The 19,042-nt window shown below is 44.9% G+C and overlaps 1 pseudogene; it reads left to right on the top strand.

The window, feature by feature from the left end:
• Nucleotides 1–1,242: 1,242 nt before the first annotated feature.
• The window catches only part of LOC119435253 (plasma membrane calcium-transporting ATPase 3-like), a 40,477-nt pseudogene continuing 22,677 nt past the window's right edge, over nt 1,243–19,042 (top strand).

Genomic DNA, 19,042 nt, shown 5'->3' with positions numbered 1-19,042 from the left:
CCAGAGTCTGATCACATTGGCATCCAGCAACGAGCACTGTACAAAATTGGAGGCTTGCAGTGCCCTGGCTGCCTGTTCACAAGCCAAGTGATTGCCGAGAACATTTAAGCAGGACGTGAAGCTATGTACCTCTTACCTTGATCACACATGTGCAGCAGTTTTACCATGGCCAAAGTTAGTGTTCTGATGGGGCGGCATGTTACCCGCAAGCTGTGTGCTCCACTGGTTTGTTTCGTACCAGTGTGAGAGAGCACGACACTCAAAAGCATAGCATCCTGTGCACGCACAGAGTGTGGAAGTTTCCAGCAGTTTTAATGTGCGGGGGCGAGGCACTAGCGGTAGAGTGCAGAAGGGTGCCCACCATGTCAACAGTGCGAGCAAGTTTGAAGCATTGCCAGATGGCCAGCAGCTTGCAGGAGCTTTAACCCTTGGAGGGTTTTCTGCGGTACACGTGCCGGCACCGATCTTATGTTTCATATTTCGCGCATATTTGGCACCAGTGGTCAGAGAGGTGCTATTATCTCTATCAAGTCGCACAAACTCATTTGAAATCGCGTTTTTCACTCACCAGGGCAACACATTTTTTTTCTTTCTTTCTTGCTTTATTGCTTCCATAAATAAATGGAGGACTTAAAAAAAAAAAGCTATAGGAGTACCTTGAAGGAAACATAACCCTTAAGCAATATAAAGTTGACAACAATGCAGCGAGTCACACTCTTGTTATAAACTTTACAACCAAGGTCCTCACATTATCAGATAAAAGCAAAGCTAAATGCAGTGCTTTCAGTATTTTTAAATATGCCTAACAGAAAATGCATCATCACATGCAGTCAACAAAGAATTAAGGAAACACTCTTGAATCTTTGTAGAGTCTGCACGCAAATCGGAACCTAAAATTACAAGCTCTGCAAAACTACCATCCAAGTGAAGACAACTACACATAATATTGAACTTAATTTGAACAAAACAATAATAAAGCAATTTGTATACCAAGGCAATAATTACAATATGCATGACTTGTTTACCTGGTGCTTACTCACGTCGCATGTGCGTCGTCTGCTACCTCTAAGGCAGGCTTGGAGATGATGCTATCATATTTTACGGCTGCTGTTCTTGGGTTTCTGGTAGCTTAGATGTGTGGCAGAAATTCATATGTACTGACGAGTTTTCTGCATTGCTTTTTGTAATGTTATAATATGTGTATTTGAAAATTAATGTAAAATAAATTGCGCAATGAGGTAGCTTTCCACAACTAACGGTGAGCCATGTGTCTTGTGTGCATTTAGGTGCAACTTCATCTTTGGATCTGGTGGTCAAATAGAGAACTTTAGGCAAGAAGACCAGGATCGCCTGGTACGGACCATCATCGAGCCCATGGCATCCAATGGGCTGCGAACCATATCCCTTGCCTATAAGGACTACATCCTGACGGTAGGCTGCATTCAACTGTTTAATGTTGTCATTGTTGATCTGAATTGTTTAATACTGTGCCCAATTACAGCATACTTGCCTTCTAATTTGGTGCAGAAGGATAAAAACAATACACGAAAGAGAACAAGAAGAAAAGGGATGTAACTCTTATTAGGGATCCAATACTAGCCTTAATTACAAAATGCATTTGATATAAAAATGTCAATGTCAAAATTGTCGCTCACAGTGCTAAATAAATGTTGCGATCGAATTGTGGGACTTGGATTACAAATGTGAAATTGATGAACGTGCGACTCCACTGAAATGGCCTCTAAAAAAAAAAGAATTGAAGCAAAATTGGACATTCAAAATAATCATGATATATTTAAAAGAAAAAATATCAGGCGACAAACTTGATGTCGCCAATTAAATGTTTTCATGTTGTCCCGTTTAAAAAGAACTCTCGTGTAAGCGTAACACAGTCAAACCCTGCGATAATGAAAGCCAGAGACAACAAATTACTAGCCACAACGAAATATTTTCTTATCCCCGCTGAATGCCCATACGATTCAAAGCATTTCGTATCTCTTGACAAGGAAATGTCACTAACTGCAATCCCGCATCAACGAAATCTGCCTGAACATTAGACCCCATATTATCTAGCCATGTAATCTTAACAGAGTAAAGAAAGTGCTCAAATGCACTTTCTCCCCACTTAAATTGCGCAAATACCATCACAGCAAGCTGTTACGAGTGTATGCTGAGCAGTGCCGAGAGGCGGACCGACTCTGCGGTCACCGTCAACGGTTATGCCCAAGGAACAAGAACCAACGACATGTACTACAGCGCTGTACACTGGGGATCGTGCTGGCAATTGATCCCGTGTTTTTTATTTCTCCGCCTTTACAGGGTGGCACAAGTGGCGCCACGCAACGGCCGGCCATCTAAACCGAAATTGCAACACATGTTTGCGAGGCCGCCGCCAATTTTGTTTACAAAAACAGCAAAGTGCCGGAAGCGATTGCATGTGCCACAAGCACCTCATGCCCGCCATCTTGTTCGTTTATTGCCTGTTTCAATTGCACGGCTGCATCCCTCTACGAAGAAATTCGCGTCCCGCTGATGTGCACTTGGTTATAATGCTTCTGAAAGTGGCCGTAGTGTGGGCTGCCATGCTGTGATTCCAGCTGTGTTTGAAAACTGGGGCCTATTGTGACTCTGAAATTGATCATCCGAGAATATGCATCCTCTGCTTCAAAAACACTGGTTTTGATACCACCCAACGGGCATTGTGTGCATATTCGGTGTCGCCGAACGTAGATTTGCGGGAACGAACAGTATTCTCAGTCAATTGCCTTTGAGATACGATAACTTTAACAAGATCTTGCTCGGCACCAGACGCGATGGCGTCTACTGGCAACAGCATGCACTGGAGGAGCGCTGTTCCCTGTGCGGAACGCTGTTGCTTGTACTGTTTGCGTCAGCATCTATGGCCGTCAGCATCTACGGGCAACAGCAATCCTCCAGTGCCCGCTGTTGCCGTAGACACCGACACATTCGTGCCGAGTGATCGTATCTACGAAAACCATAGACAGAGAATATGGCCCCTTCTGGCAAATTTTCGTGGGGAACGCTTTTGCTCATAGACGTAGATGTGTCCGGTGCTGGGTTACGCGAAATCTCGCGAAAATGATTGTCCCTAAATGTTGTCGGCCAAGAATGCCGCTCCATGGAAGTGCCGTCATCGCTGACCTGACGCGTGGTGCGCACTTCGTGTTGTTGCCAGTGTGGTCTTATAACCTTGAGCAAAACTTATAACCTTGAGCAAAACTTGTGAAAGTAGGCCAATGGAATGAAGAAAAGCTTCATTTTGCAGTGCATTCCCTTTTTGTGTTGTCCATTTCGTAATGACATTCTTACGAACGGAAGATTTTTTTGCTTTCCACACTGATTTCGTTATTATGGGGTAGAGCACTGCACGGGCCGTGATTCTTGGCCTGGGCCTCGGCCAGGCCCAGCACTTGTAAATGTTTACCCGCCCGAGCCCGGCCCAGTGGCTTAAAGCGAGACCCAGGCCCAGCCTGCACCCGAAAATAAATTTCACCTACCTGACCCTGCCGGGGCCGTTCACAAATCGGGCCTGACTGAGGCCCGAACGTGCTTTTTAGAGCAAGGTGTTTCATGTAGCAATAATCAAATGTTCTGTTGGTGCATGCTTCGCTCACAAGTACTTCATTTTATGAAAGGGCCTTAGGGTGGAGAAAAAAAGATGACCAGACATACAGAGTACGAGGAACGTTTATTTAGCTGTGGCATACTGTACTTATTTTTCTGCAAGTACAGCGGGGTATTACCAAGAGCATTTAGGAACAGATTTTGTAGCAGGCAAAATGATGTGTAGCACTTGTCCTTACTGTAGTAGCAGGTTGCCATAACAAGAGAACAGAGGGTGAAAGCCAGATTATTGGCTTTTGTTTCTGCAATGGAAAGTGGGAGCATGGAAATGCTCGCAGCATATCGACACGCTCACGGGAACGTGTGAATTCATCACAAACGTGTGTCTGGGAGTGCATGTAAAGTGTGTGTGCCTGTAGGGAGCCACTGCCACATAAGTGGAAGTATCTGCTGGCTCCTTTGTGCAACTTGATGTTCAGGACATACAATCCGCGTGTGTTCACTGAAGTTCATAAAGATATAATCGTTAACTCTGCCCGCACACAGTGTCGCATGCACAGATGCAAGACACACGTAGAGAGGCCTCTTAGTGATCATATAGTTTCACAGTTATACGTGCACTTGGTTAGCAATTTCATGTTCGAAGCAAGGAAATTTTGCAGAGCCCTTATTTGCCATGTACCACGTGAGTGCAGCCCCATATTATGCACACATGTGCCAATCCCTACGGGTTGTGCCATGTTTTGTTTTTTTCTTTCCCCCCCTTATAACGGTGTCAGCCTTCCATAAGTGGTGGTACCGCTAAAAGGTGGCCATCGCTATACACGGGGATGAACGGCAGGTGTGAACGAGCTATTTTTGGCGTTTGTTACAAAGAAGTTTGGTGGAAACGGTGGCACTAAGCTTCTCGATGCCTACTGGTTGGGTGATTATGGTTCGAGGTAAGGGGACATCCCCTGCCACGGAAACCGTATTTCCCATTCAAGCCAGAGATCTGGCTTAGGGAATATATTGCAGCCCATGCCTTGTTTATTAGCACTATATTCCTGCACATTGCTAAGCTTCATGCCTAGGCCTGCCCCAAGCCCACCGTGAAGGCTACTTTGTCAGGCATGGTCCCCAGGGAGGGGGGGTTCCGGGTAGGCCCGAGCCTGTGCAGTGCTCAATTGCGGGGTTCAACTGCAATAACTACCCCTGTACCTGTTGCACAGTATGCTTACAAATATGGGTTGTACTTTTTCAATTTTCTCCTCAAGAACAGTGCTAATGTTGTTACATACTACAGAACAGGGTTCTAGTTCACTAATAGTCAAAGATTGAAGCAGTCTAATGAAACATTGAGCATCATGTCCGATGCAATTTTTTTCTGCGTCAACAAATACTCAGGTCCCACACAAACGTGTTCGTGCCACTGCTCGCGCGTTTTTCGTCGTCGTCTTCCACAGCTGGCTCATCGGTGTCCCTCGGATGTGCATATTGAGTAGATTAGTTATCAATAGGCACCATTTTCAAGATCAGTAGACTCCCAGGTAGATAATAAAGGTTTGTCAAAGATTTTCTGCTGTGCGACCCACGTCGGCCATGTCTACTTTTGCACCACTCTTTGTCGGTGTTCCAAGCTCTTGCGTATCTAGTTTCCTTCCGCTCTCCCGTGGTGGCGGTGCCGTCAGAACGTCACGCATGTCTAGTTTCCTCCGGCTCTTCGGGACGGCGCTTCCGTCGTCCACGTGAATGTATATAAAAAAACCAGAAAGACAAGTTGCCGTTCTCCGTTTTAAATTTCACTTCTCTTCTGTCGTCGTAATGGGGAGGCCGCGTATAGTCCGGACTCTCTAGGAGGAACGCGGCTACATGCTAAACAGCTTCTCTGGTCATCCACCTTCACAGAGTGGAATGGCACATGATTTTTTATCTATTGAGGTTACAGTTATCTCTCTGAATACACTGGAGATTGTGCTGGACTAGTGGTGTTTTCAGTGGCAGCTCACTGCTTTAGAGATTTTCGATAATTTGCTCAGGTAGCTTATCATTGTTTAATGCAGGGGTCAAACACCAAGGCCAATGAGGTAGCACTCACGCAAGAGCCAGACTGGGAAGACGAAGAAAACATTGTGAAGGACCTCACTTGCCTCTGCGTGGTTGGCATTGAAGACCCTGTACGCCCTGAAGTGAGTGTGTCCACAAAGACCTTCATGAACAAATGCAGCAATCTTCTGCTTATGTTTGTTGAGAATATTACTGCCACTACCATTTGCTCATGCGGTGCCATAACATCTGCGACCTTACTGTGGTTTGTTCGGTTTCAGGTCCCAGAGGCCATTCGTAAGTGCCAGCGAGCGGGCATCACCGTTCGCATGGTGACTGGGGACAATGTCAACACGGCGCGATCTATTGCGCTCAAGTGTGGAATCATCAAGCCGGGCGACGACTTTCTTGTTCTTGAGGGCAAGGAGTTCAACCGGCGAGTCCGAGATTCTAGCGGCGAGGTTGGTATTCTAAAAAAATTGAAATTTCTTTTTTTTTTTTTTTGACGTTGTCGGAAGTGGTGTAGGGGAAGTAGTGTCTATCGTATAAACTGACTGTAGTAATGCCACATGACTTTTGTTAGCAAACTTTTCTGGGAAGGCCCCAGCGTATGTTGAAGGGATGTGTGCTGCTTGTACATATTAAAGGCCAGCTGCCCTGAAATTTTCCTTTAGCTAAATTTGTTATAAATGAGTAGTAGAGTAGAACCTCATTCATATGTTTTAGAAAAAAAAAAAGAGAAAACTTTGTAAGCAGGAAAACATATGACCTGAAGTTGCTAAAAAGTTTGGCAAACTTAACTGTAGTTGACATCTACGTAATGCGAAGTGTTGCAAGAATTGTCACAAGGCGAGAGACACCGACGAGCATTGTCGTTTTTGCGGCTTCGGCAACCTTACATTTGCACTTGTTGAATTCAGCCTGGGTAAGCACCTTCTTCGTTCAGGGCATTTTGGCAGGAAGTTTTGATGTGCCCACTGAGCGAGAATCGGTATGACACTAGACACCGTTGGGCATTGAGCTTGTGGGGCCCTAGTGACCCGAGACACGCTTTGTCGTTTTCCTATTGCATAGTATAAAATGGCGACGGGAAGCCGGCGCTGAAATACAACGCCGCCAGAGCAAAACATGGTGCTTGCTTTGCGCCACCTGCAGCGGGAAACTGCAGTTTAAGCAGGGTCTGGGCTATTGCCCTTTAAAAGCATGCAGTATGCTTATAATGGCACTAGGCTACACTTGCTATGAAACAGATAGGTTCTGATGCTTATCGCAATAAAGTTGGCGGCGATGGCTGTGAATGTGACGTGTGACGACCTGCAAGGAGATTTGCTGGTACGGGAACACTTAACTGAGTAAGTGCCAGCATTTTCACATGACATGGGCAGGCGAGCACTGTGGAAAAGCTGCCGTGACGGACGTCTACTGCTCTTGATTGTGCATACGTTATGCTTTTTCTTTTTCAAATGAGATCTAGTGGCTGGAAATTGTATCATACGATCGCCGTTTGGCGATGTACTGAACAATGGTGCCAAGAGGTTACGTTTTCCAAGAATGTATTAACTGATAAAAAAAAAGCGCAATGTATTGCATCATTTTTGTGTTCTCATTCGCTAACACTGGCACTGGGAAATCGTACGATCCGGGATTGTATCAACGAGGTTCTACTGCATATACCTCTAAAGCAATCTTGGCAAAGCTGCAGGGCTGGTAATTGTATAGTTTTCTTTTTAGCAGCCTTTAACCTGCATCTGAGCAGATGACACGTGTACCTCGTAGTTGTCGCTACGATGCAAGTCCCAGCACGCCGCCTCCGAGATTATTTAGCACGATGCGGGCAGTCACAGATGCCGCTTATCTCGTGCTGAGGAGCCGCATCCTCTAGGAGTCTAGGTCATGGGTCACTTCCATGTGTCACTTCCGGCAAGTGGTAATGGCGGCATTTTTTTTTCCCCAGTTTTGGTATCAGAAACTGCTATTTTTGCAAGCTTTTCATGGTGCTTCTGTTCTTATTCCAAACGTGAAATTTTGCAAGGACGCTTTTATATGCACACTATCTTAAGCTTATCAGAAGCCAGAAGAATTTGCATAGGTTTTTTCAAAGGTATCACTTCCGCACTGCAGAAGACGTATTTTCACAGCCACACGGGGTGAATAAGCATTTTGACCTACCGGCCATGCCGAGTGAACATGTTAACACTTTCCTGCTCGTGAGAAAAGCAGCAGTTTTTAGGTAGTCTAGTAAGTGCTGTTTTTCCTATCATACAACATGCATGATACTAAAGTGTATACACTAGACTGCCGTTAATTGGACTCTGACTAATTTGATCCCAACCGGAGGTACTGGCCCCTCCCATGCATTTCTATGGGTCCAAACTTGTGTTCTTTTGATCCTGAAATTGGCCTTCGCCAATAATTCGAACTTGACCACTTAGCAGGCACGTGCCTGACCCTGTGGTGACCGCCATAGTGACTCCAATCGCCGCCCCCTTTTAGTGGCACCGTCTGTCCGGCGGAGCTTAGGGACAGTGAATGCGTTGAACACACGTAATCTCCCCAAAAACTTTTTCAACCTGCCCTAGAAGGATTTTCAAGCAACAACCATAGCTTACAATGACTGATTATGGTATTTACCCAATGCTAACGCACGCTTTTCTTTTTCTTTTTTCAAGAAAATTGGGCTGAAGATTGCCTGAGCTGTGCAATCGGACACGAACCAAAACTGCCTTCGCAGTGTTTGTATGCTTTACCGCATAAGACTGATGTAATGTGGTGAAGCTGACTTTAATAACTCCGTGGCGAAGCTGATTTCAGAAAAGCAGCCACCATTGTGCAACACATATTGCCCATTTTTGTTTCTTAAATATCGGGAAGCGTTTGATTTCTTTTTTATAGGAGTTTTAATGTCATTTCTGCATTAGTTTCTTCTTTTTACATATAGAAAGTGGGTGCACATTTGATTCAGGAGCTTCTTACAAGAGAACAAATAGTGGCAAAATGAATCAGCGGTGTGTTTCGGTGTTCATTCTGCATCTTGTTTAATTCGACCCGCTGGATAATTTGATCAATTTCGTCGGTCCCGTCAGGGTCGAACTAATGGAAGTCAACTGTAGTATCAAATTGAGGAAGAAAATCTCTCCGACGGTACCAGTCTCAAGCAACGTGATAATTAAAAAGAATTTGAAAAAAAGATTTTTTGGTAAGAAAAAGAAGTTATATAAAAACGTCATTGTTGCTTTGCACAATGAAAACTTTACTTCACGCTTATAAGTATAGTGCCTACTAGAAAGCCACCTTTGTCGGTGGCCAGTGTGCCTTACATGCGAATGACAACGTAAAAAAAAAAAGTTTCAGAATATATATCTTCAGCGCAAGGGACCTGTGCAATACTTTGCCAAATGTCAGCTTTCTATGTAAAGAATTTCTTGAGATAGATCAGAAAATATTAACCCTAGTGACTTGCCCTTGTGCGATGCTGAGATTGACTCTTGGCCGTTGTATGGTGCAAAACTCTACTTTCTGCATGGCTGCTGGCAAATGATCCCAACCAAAGGATGTTACCACTGTGCAGATAAGAACTGTGACCTTTAGAACAGATCTTTACAGCAGCCTGTAGCAGCGAGAGAAGAAAGCGAAACTCCGTGCTGAAATCTGCCGAAACGAAGTTGTCTTCCATGTCAGTGTTGCTTCCGAAGTTCAAAAACTCCTGCACAGATGCATCAGAATCGATAGAAGTGCGATGTTTCCGTGGATTAACCGCGCCAGACGTTGACACCATCTTGGAAACTACGAGCACTCATTGCGCCAAACACGCCCCTTCTCTGAAGGCACTTCCAGGCACGACGAAAAACTAAAACAGAAAAGAAAAACTTAATAGTTCCTAAATCACCCAATTGATGGTGCTAGCTGTACGAAAGTGCTTGAAAAGAGGCAAAATACTCAACCATCGATAGCAGGCTATCAGGAATGGGTGCAGACAGGAAAATGTTAATCAGTTTGTAAATTGAACTGCAGGCAGGGAAATAGTGTCTACATAGAAAACAGCATGGCTAGCATTCATTTGTTTATAAATATATGCGAACAGACATTGGTGGCAGAAACCTAGAGTGGCTGCTAAAGGGACGTGGGTACTGCGACAAGTAGCTCCTAAAATGACATTCTTCCAGAAATGAGAAGTGGACTAATGTGACCTTTGACCCTTGCAGATCCAACAGGCACTGCTGGACAAGGTGTGGCCCCGCCTGCGGGTGCTGCTCGTTCGCCCCACAGACATACAACCGGTCAAGGGCATTATAGAAAGCAAGGTCATGACAACCTAGAGGTTGTCGCTGTCACAGGCGATGGCACCAATGATGGGCCTGCCCTCAAGAAAGCTGACGTGGGGTTCGCCATGGTGAGTTGGTCTGATCTGCCTTTATTACATTTGCAATGGTAAAAGGAGTCCGCACATCAAAACTTTCATGCTGTTTTACAATGCACTGCAGTTCAGTGTTATTTCAAGGTTCTCAGGCCCTCTGCACGTGTATAACATAGTTAATGCTGAATGCACTACATTAGGGATCAATATAATGTACTGCCTAAGGTAGCGACACAATGCAGACATTTTACGCGGATTATAACTGTTTGCTTCCAATGAAATCATTTGTCAGATTTTTTGCTCCTTATGCTGCTTATATAACAAGGAAATAGCTTCAAAAAAAGCACACCGGATGGCAGACCGGCAATGGGCATTTTCTCTTATAGCGAACGAAGCAGAGTACCTTTACTCCCCACAGTTCAGTGCATAACTTTTAGCCTGACTTCCACACATGTAAGATGCCATGGAAGCATGTACAACATCAGATTGTCTTGGAGGCTGCGGTGTCGTTATTGAAGCCGGTAGGCCGTACAGTCTTAAAATTTTAAATCATCATTGTGTTTAAGGCAACAGGTGACATTCACGGGATATGTGGCATTGGCACATCAGTGGAAATAGGATCACGAAGTTGACTGAGATTCAGAGTTTGATGACCTTGTGCATATAAAGTTACAGCACATGGCTTTGTTGTGTTTGCTGTTGCAGCTGTTTGGGAGAGATTTTGAATTCGAAAAGGAGAAAACGCGTTGCAACATGTTTCGTGCCGCAATGGCTAATGACATCCGTGCTTGCTTGTAATTTCTTCCACCAGGGCATTGCTGGCACAGATGTGGCGAAAGAGGCCTCCGACATCATCCTGACCGACGACAATTTCACCAGCATTGTGAAGGCCGTGATGTGTCGGAATGTCTACGACAGCATTGCCAAGTTCCTTCAGTTTCAACTCACTGTGACACAGTGGCTGTCATTGTTGCCTTTACGGTGCCTGCGCCATTAGGGTGAGCGAGCTGGGAGGCATGGCCTCCACCAGTAACTTTACGGGATGCTCTGAAATTTACCTGAGATATCCCCGTATTCAGAAATGCGTTTTAATTTACTTGAGGCCCATGCTTGATCATTTATGATGCCTAGCGGGAATGTGCCCAAGACGCTCATTGCATTCCTTCAGTGCGTTCAAGAGAGGTGGCATTTAAATCAAGTCAAGCATGGGCTTCAATTAAGCATTTATGACATGGGGGTAAATGTCTATGTGATGCCTTACTGGAGTGACAGGTCTCATGTTACCTTTGAAGATATGCAAGTTTTAAACCATCTTGGTGATGAGATTGATGGTCTTTGCACTTTTCTGACAAACTGCACACGAATAAAATGTATCAGAATAGACTCACTGCAATAGATAAGCTTACAAAAATATATTTGCAGGCATGTGATTTGTGAATAAGAACTAAAATACACAGACCAAGCAGTTAATATCAAACGGTAGTACTAATGGTGCAACTTGCGAGTATACCTTATGCAAAACAGGAAGACCGACACTGCAAGTTGGAGTCATCTGCTTTAATCACAGTGCAGATAATAGGCAGTGTGGGAAATGTTGTTTTACTCGAGCTGCACATGGTGTAAGTACTTGGCATTTGTCCTGACACTTTCCTGCCTTACTTTCTACATACAGGACAGCCCCCTGAGGCGGTGCGATGCTGTGGGTGAATCTAATAATGGACACCCTGGCGTCTCTGGCACTAGCCACAGAGATGCCCACATCCAATTTGTTGCTGCGTAAGCCCTACGGTCGCACCAAGCCGCTCATCTCGCGCACCATGATGAAGAACATCCTGGGTCATGCCATCTACCAGCTCACCGTCATCTTCCTGCTGCTCTTCCTCGGTACAGATATCCCGGCCCCATCTTTTCGCTCTCAGTAGTCAACGTATTTCAGTCTGGCTTGATTATCCCTACTTTGTCATAGTATCACCACATACTTTGTAGTGCCGACGTCTTACATTGTATGAAGTTTTATATGCTGCACGATGTTTTGTTAGATTCTTTAGACAGAAGATGTGCATGCCTCATCGCGAGTATCATTCTTGCAAGCGTGTAACTACACTCGAACCTCGTTACAACAAAGTTGAAGGTACAGTATTTACTGCAATACCGTATTTACTCGCATAATGAACGCACCCTGAACTTGCTGCCGTAAAGTAGGAGAGAAACGGTACGATTTGGCATCCGATATGGCGTCCGGTGGATATGACTGTATCGGACACCGTATCGGACGCCGAATCATACCATGTGTCTCCTACTTTTATTGCGATAGCAATTATGTGGACACTCCAGGCGAATTTTTGCCTTTAGCGCCGACGATCGCGCCTCGATCTCCCTGTTCCAGGGAGGAAAGCGGGAAGGAAATGGGGCGGTATTCTGTCGCACACATGGCGCCGCGGGGAGGGGGGCGGTGCCGCACTGCGCATTGCGCGGCTGCGCACGCCTTATCTTGAATGCAATCTGCATCGGAGGCTGAGTCTAGCAGTGCGACAGCGGCATATACCTTTGTGCGTGCTCCGTTTTCGCCGCTGTGTTTGCGGTGAAGGATACACAGCACGAAGGTCACTTTGCTCGCTGTTGCTGCCGCGCTTCCTCAGGCTAACGTTTTGACAGCGAGTGTTCACGATCATCGAGTGTAATGTGACACCATGCTTGTTAATTTACATAGTTAGCGAATGTTTGCAAGTTTATACGGCCGATAAAACTATATTTTACTTCGTGTAGCTGTCGACGCATTTGCTATCACAATCGATGGTTCGCCTTCGGGCGCAACTGTGACTTTTTAGGGGCCGTGTCAAAAAAAAACCCCCCGCAATGAATGCACACCCCAACTTTGCACATATTTTCCGGGAAAAAAAGTGTGTTCATTGTGCGAGTAAATATGGTATATGGCCATTATGGGGCACAATTGTAAACATAGAAATAAGACGGCGTTGCGGCCTGCAGTACCGCTACACGGCCATGCATGCAATTAAATTTGAATAAAACAACCAAAAATCTTCGGTGTGTGCAACATACGATTTAGCACCTGACGCAACAGCCTTTAGAGAGCTGCCTTCTGTCCCATTGTGATGGTCTTTCGCGTCCGCTTTCCACTTGGCTCGTCGCAGTCGAGCAGCATGGGCACAAACAACGCTCCGCTGTGTGATTGAGGAGGGAAGCAAACTTCGCCACGCCGGCTTGGCCCACGAACTTTGCCGTGCCCTCCAAGATTGAACCGGTGCCAATGTGACCTCTGAGGCAAGGCCCAGCTGCCAGCCCACACGGCACACCTCAGGAAGAGGGAGAAGAGAATGCACGGCCTGGGCGTGACTCACGAGATTGCGCTGGGGAGGTCTCTGAGGCCAGGCCCAGCTCCGGCTGCTTGCGCGGCGTGCCTTAGTGAAAGAAGTTAATGCACTAATCTTTCGCACTGCGGCACGTAGCCACACAGCATGGTGCGATATTACGCCAGGGAGATCTCGGGAGGCCACGCGTAGCATGGCACGGCTCGGACATTCAGGAATGCGTAAGAGAGAGGGGTCAGTGGAGAAGTGCAATAGTGAGCTGCGGCTCGTGCGTTGGTGCGCAGCTACGCGCGGCAGTGAGAAAGACCAGTGTTGCTCGACGACATGCGACATGGGGATGCGGGAGTTTTTAACTGCCACGGCGAACGAGGGCTGAACCCCTCGGAAAGCAATGCACGGCGCAAGGCGGTCGGGCATTTTTTGGTTTCGGAGATCAATTTAGTTCATTTTCAGAGCTGAATTTGGAACTATTTCACTTCAATAACACGACGGTATAATTACATGGATCTCTCTGAGGATTTCAGGGGAATGTCATTTACTTCGTTATATTCATTATTTTGTTATGTACCGTTTTGTTATAACGAGGTTTGAGTGTCATTGCATTTCTTTTGGTAAGGGTATTTCTCTTGTATATGACCACGAGTTTGGTACTTGGTAAGCAACAAAAGCATGGACAACAGCCCGCGATAGCAGACAGCTTGCAAGATGTGTTGAGATGAAGTAGGCAATGTTTTGTCATTGCCACTTTTGATACTTTTCAGGCACCAAACTTGCGGTTGCTGGTGCAAGAAATGTGTCTGCAATATAATATGTAGCTGTGCACGAATAAAAGCAGGATACATCGAGCCCTTTGGTAGCCAGTGTGTCGACCTTCACTGCCCCTGTAACATGTGTTGGTCCTTATAATTAAGGGCTGCATGGGAGCTGTGTCATTCTACCCAATGGTCACCAACAGATAGCTACCACTATCAGCACCATCAAATTGTTACTTTATTGGGAGGCCTAATGTTATCCCAATGGACCCTCTGCAAAGACCCTCTAAGATGGCTTCTGTGTGCAACAAACTTCTGCATTCTGGTGTGTGCGAGTTGTCCTCAAAGCAAAATTAGGCTGGAATATTTGCTCCATGCAGACTACGAGTTACTAAGCTAAGAGTTACATTATCTAGTGAGCACACGTAATGCTTAGATTAAGAGACTAAGTGCAGTGATGGCAAGCAAGTATGTGGCAGGCGATGACGATGTGTTCGGACTTGCTCTAGAAGCAGCCAGTCCTGCACTAAATTATTGCTTCATTTAAATTTCTTCAACATGGCGACCTTGAAAGGAATTTCCACTGTGCGAGGAAACTGACCTTGAAGTTTTGCAGGAAGTTTGTGCCTTATTAAGGACAGCAATCATATTGGTGTCACAATAGTGCTCTAGCCTGGTTCCCACGCATGCAATTGATCAGAATGACTCGCATTAAGAACCCAGTTGTTTTATAATCATAGTGCCCACCCATGGGTCACAACTGAAGATAGTCTGTCTGACCCATCTGTGCAGGCCCAGAGATTTTCGACATCGACCCTGGTATGGGAGTGCGCCTCTCGGAGCACTTCACCATCATCTTCAACACGTTTGTCATGATGACCCTGTTCAACGAGGTTAATGCCCGCAAGATCCACGGGGAACGCAATATTTTCGAGGGCCTCCTAACCAACCCCATTTTCTATAGCATTCTGATCATCACTGCTGTTGCTCAGGTCAGTGGGCTTATGTATTATCGCTGAAAGCTCCCAGATTTTTGTATGTGGACGGGCACAGTCACATGGAATGAATAACTCTTACTTCCCAATTCTGTGTAATCATGTCTGTAGAAAAAAGGCAATTCTATACTTTTACATGATACCATTCCGTAAGCAGACTTCCCCGCACTACTATGGGGCGAAGTGGTGCAAGGCACCTCAGTGGCTGGACCCTGAGTTTTGTTGGTTTTTGTAGGCTTGTGCGAATATCAATTTCTGGGTTCAAAACGAAGTTGAAGATAGTAGTAATAGTGTCGAATAATTTTGCAGTGCATAGTTCGAATAGTTGTGGATTTGCCTAAAACCTTGATACTACAGCCAGAAGCTGACAAGTATAAAAAAAAAGGTCCTTACAAAGATGTCAAGAGTTTCATCTTTGGAATCGTTTTTTTTAGTGCTGTTATTCAGATATTTTGATGCAAAAATGCAGGTTATACATTTTTTTTTTTTACTATGCCAGTAGTACAGAGAATTACTTTACCAACCTTTGCTCAGTGTTGTGGTTTTGTGTACTTGAAATTTCGCAATTCTTGAGGCCTCAAGAACATTTCGTGTTTGCCTGTCACGTGGCCCGATGTGTGTCACGCGTCATCTACAAGTGTGACTTTGACGACAGCAGTAGTTTAGGCTGTGTTGTACGAATTCAGTTTGGTGCTGTCGCCCGCATGGGAGTTTAACCTGTTCTGTAGTACAACAGGTTCCATAGTACAGTCAGCGTCCGATTTCTTGGACTTCCTAGGGGTTCGCGAAAACATCCGAAAAAAAGAATGCATTCTCTTTACTGCGCCGAAGGTCTCAAATCGCCACATGCACATCTGAAATAGGTCTGAAGGCCTGGTAGTACACATATTAGGTGTTCCGGTGCTCACACTGTGTCAGGACGTGGCGGGTGAATGCGTGAAAATTAAAGAATACATACTCTGTCCGGGACTATTCTTGATATGCTTCACCGCATATATTGCGTATGCTTCACCACGTAACACCGCTGTATTGCGGCGAAGCTGACTTTTGAGAACTGGCATTGTGCAACACTTGACTCTTGCCGCTCTTGTCGTGCTTCTAAGCCATCCACAAGGATGACAAAGGTGCAGTCAGTGCCATTGGTGATAGCAGTGAATTCTTTCAATACAAAAACGCCGCACCGAACAGCAGGAAGCTTCATAGCGAATATTGAAGCAGCTAGGCCTAGTGTTGCCGCAGTGCCTACGGCTGCCAGCAGATCGGTGTGCAAGAGCGCTGGTTCGACGCTTCAAGGTAATCAAAATGTCGGCAGTGGTGGCTTTGATTAACGCCGTTTTGAACCTGCATTCACGGCGAAAAGTCCAGAAAATTGAATAGCGAAATGTTTCAGCATCCGAAATTTAAGACGTCTTTTATACATTGGCTTATGAGGTTTGTGGCAGTGCTGCGAAGGCGTACAAATTATCGGGCATGTCCGAAAAATTAGTCGTTGACTGTAAATGCGCTCACTGTTCGACTCAACACCCGCGCTACAGAACTCTGCTTCTACGGCCCTGTCATGCGCATGATCTCAAGCCCGATCAATGATGAGCCGCTCGACGAGCAGTAACCTTCTCACAATGATTTGCTGGCCACCACCTCACAGGCCAGCAATAAATCTTCGTTATGGACGCACTACCTCGGCTTCAGCTGTTAGGCCTAACCAGTTCTGCTTTTCCACTTGTCGGTGGTTAAGGTTACGATTTAGTGCGGAGTTGACGCAGATCTGTTTGCAGCAGTTGTGCTGCCTGGAAGGTCGAGAAACCACCTCGCCTATAAAAGCGTGGAGTATGAGGGTCAGCCTGAATTGTGCCGACTTTCTTCACAGCTGCAATTTTTTTGACATAGTGCTTGCAGATCACATCCAAAAAAAGAGATGAGGCGTTTTGAACTCTGGTTGCACTCGGTTGTCTATACATTAGTTGAGCAGAGAAGTTAGTGCCAGAGCAGGGATGTTCAAAGAAACTGGTCAGAAAAATTGGTTGACAAATGTAAACGAATGCTTTTTCTTTGGCTTGTCTTGGCCTTGAAAGATGTTAATGACAATGCAACTTGCTTGCCAAAACTGAAGCTGTCTATTTTACATGCTTTAGAATTTATATTTGTTCGTTTCAAATATAGAAAATTTCAGATACTGAAATTCAAACTGGAGCGAATATCGATTAGCATAACATTGAATCAACTATTTGAAAATACTCCGTGTTTGTGCAAGCCTAGTTTTTAGGCTTTCTTTAGTCAAATAGCTCAGAAGGAATGAATAGCTGAACTGATACAATGAGTGAGGATGTCACTTACTTCTTTCACAAATGTATGTGTGCTATTTCATTCTATGAATGGGTGTTGTTTCTGATGCAGTGCCAGGCCTTGTTACAGTCATAAGGCATATTTGTTTTAATGATGTAACGTTAGTAAAAACAATTTTTCATATGTGTGCCAATTATTTCCTTCTGCTACACTAAAACAGGAAAAGCAGTTAAAAATATATATATATGTAAATAGTATTTATATTGGTATTTATATCTGTCAGCACCTCCAAAATGATTTAAAGGGACTCTATAAAGAAAAGCGATTTGACCTGTATTAGTAAATTGCCCTTATAAATACCAAAACCCTACTCTTACCATGATAGGAGACTTGGTTAGTCAGTAAAAGCGCAAAAAAGGGAAGACAAGGTGGCAAAAGCCGCCTTGAAGTTTACAACCATTTCACCATGACATCATGGATTTTTACGGGGTCTGCAAGTGCCTAGTTATGTGTTTATTGGTAAAAATGCTCTACGTTGTGCTCCAAGGGAGCCAGAGGTTGAACATGGCACATTTTGGGAGCTTTTACTAAGCCAATGTGGCCAAAATATGAAAAAAAAAAACATCCTTTGAAATTTCACACTGACATACTGGAGCTAGGTTCTGGGCCAAATTAAAAAAAAAAACGAAGCTTTTACTTTCATTTTCTCTTCTAATAAAAAAAAGAGAAAACGAAATACCTATTATCGCGAAATTGACAGAGTTTTCAACCAATACTTTATCACTCTAAACTGGTTTAGTGTTTCTCTAGTGTCCCTTTAATCTCTAGTTTCTTTCACCTCTACTTTGAATTTTCTCTCGTGTCAAACAGCCATGTAAATTCCATCCATGCACTGTCCATTTTTCAAATACGATCACACCTCTATATATGGACACAGGCATGATTAATTACTGGATATAACGAAGTCAATCCAAAATTGTTTCTTGCTGATATCAGCATGCGATGAATATATATAGTAATAACTTAATAAGGAATGTCAAATATAACGAAAGTGCTTTCGTGTAGGATGTGACTTCCTTATAGTGGGGTTCGACTGCATATACTTTCTGCAGTACAGTGTAGACGCTTATAACGTAATTGCCGGAGTCGTAAATATCGCACTATAAGCAGTACCGCACTATAACGAAAACAACGATTTTCAAGGCCTGCACATATGCAAAATATGTAGACCAAGCAGTTGTGCATATCTGAGAATCAAAGCGTGCGACTGGGAGTTTTGCATCCGTTTAAATTTACTAACGTTGAAAGGTTAATGTCCAAGTACCCGCAGTCTTCGCATAGCCATTGCAACGCATTTCGTTCACTCGGCACCAAGCCACAACTCTGGTCGCCAACGAGGCGCTCTGGGTAGGCCTAGCCGGCGGGGGTGTCGGGCAGCATGCCGTGGCTGGAAGCTCGCCCTTGATATGTTCGTACCGTAGACGATTAAATAAAGAATACGCATATATGGACGCGCACAGGCTGAACTGACAGCAGCGCGTACGAAGTGGAGTTTGGTTCCTCAGGCGATCAGCCATGGCAACTAATGCGAATGCCTACCAAGCTTGTAAGTGCACACACTGGTAGGAATGGCGGAAGCTCACAATGTACATAAAGCCTAATAGCTCCAAACTAAATTTGTGGAAGACTGCTTAAAGGGATACGGACACAAAAGTTGGT

Source organism: Dermacentor silvarum, unplaced genomic scaffold, assembly GCF_013339745.2.
Source record: "Dermacentor silvarum isolate Dsil-2018 unplaced genomic scaffold, BIME_Dsil_1.4 Seq573, whole genome shotgun sequence".
NCBI lineage: Eukaryota > Metazoa > Arthropoda > Arachnida > Ixodida > Ixodidae > Dermacentor > Dermacentor silvarum.
This window is presented reverse-complemented; position numbering and strand designations above follow the sequence as displayed.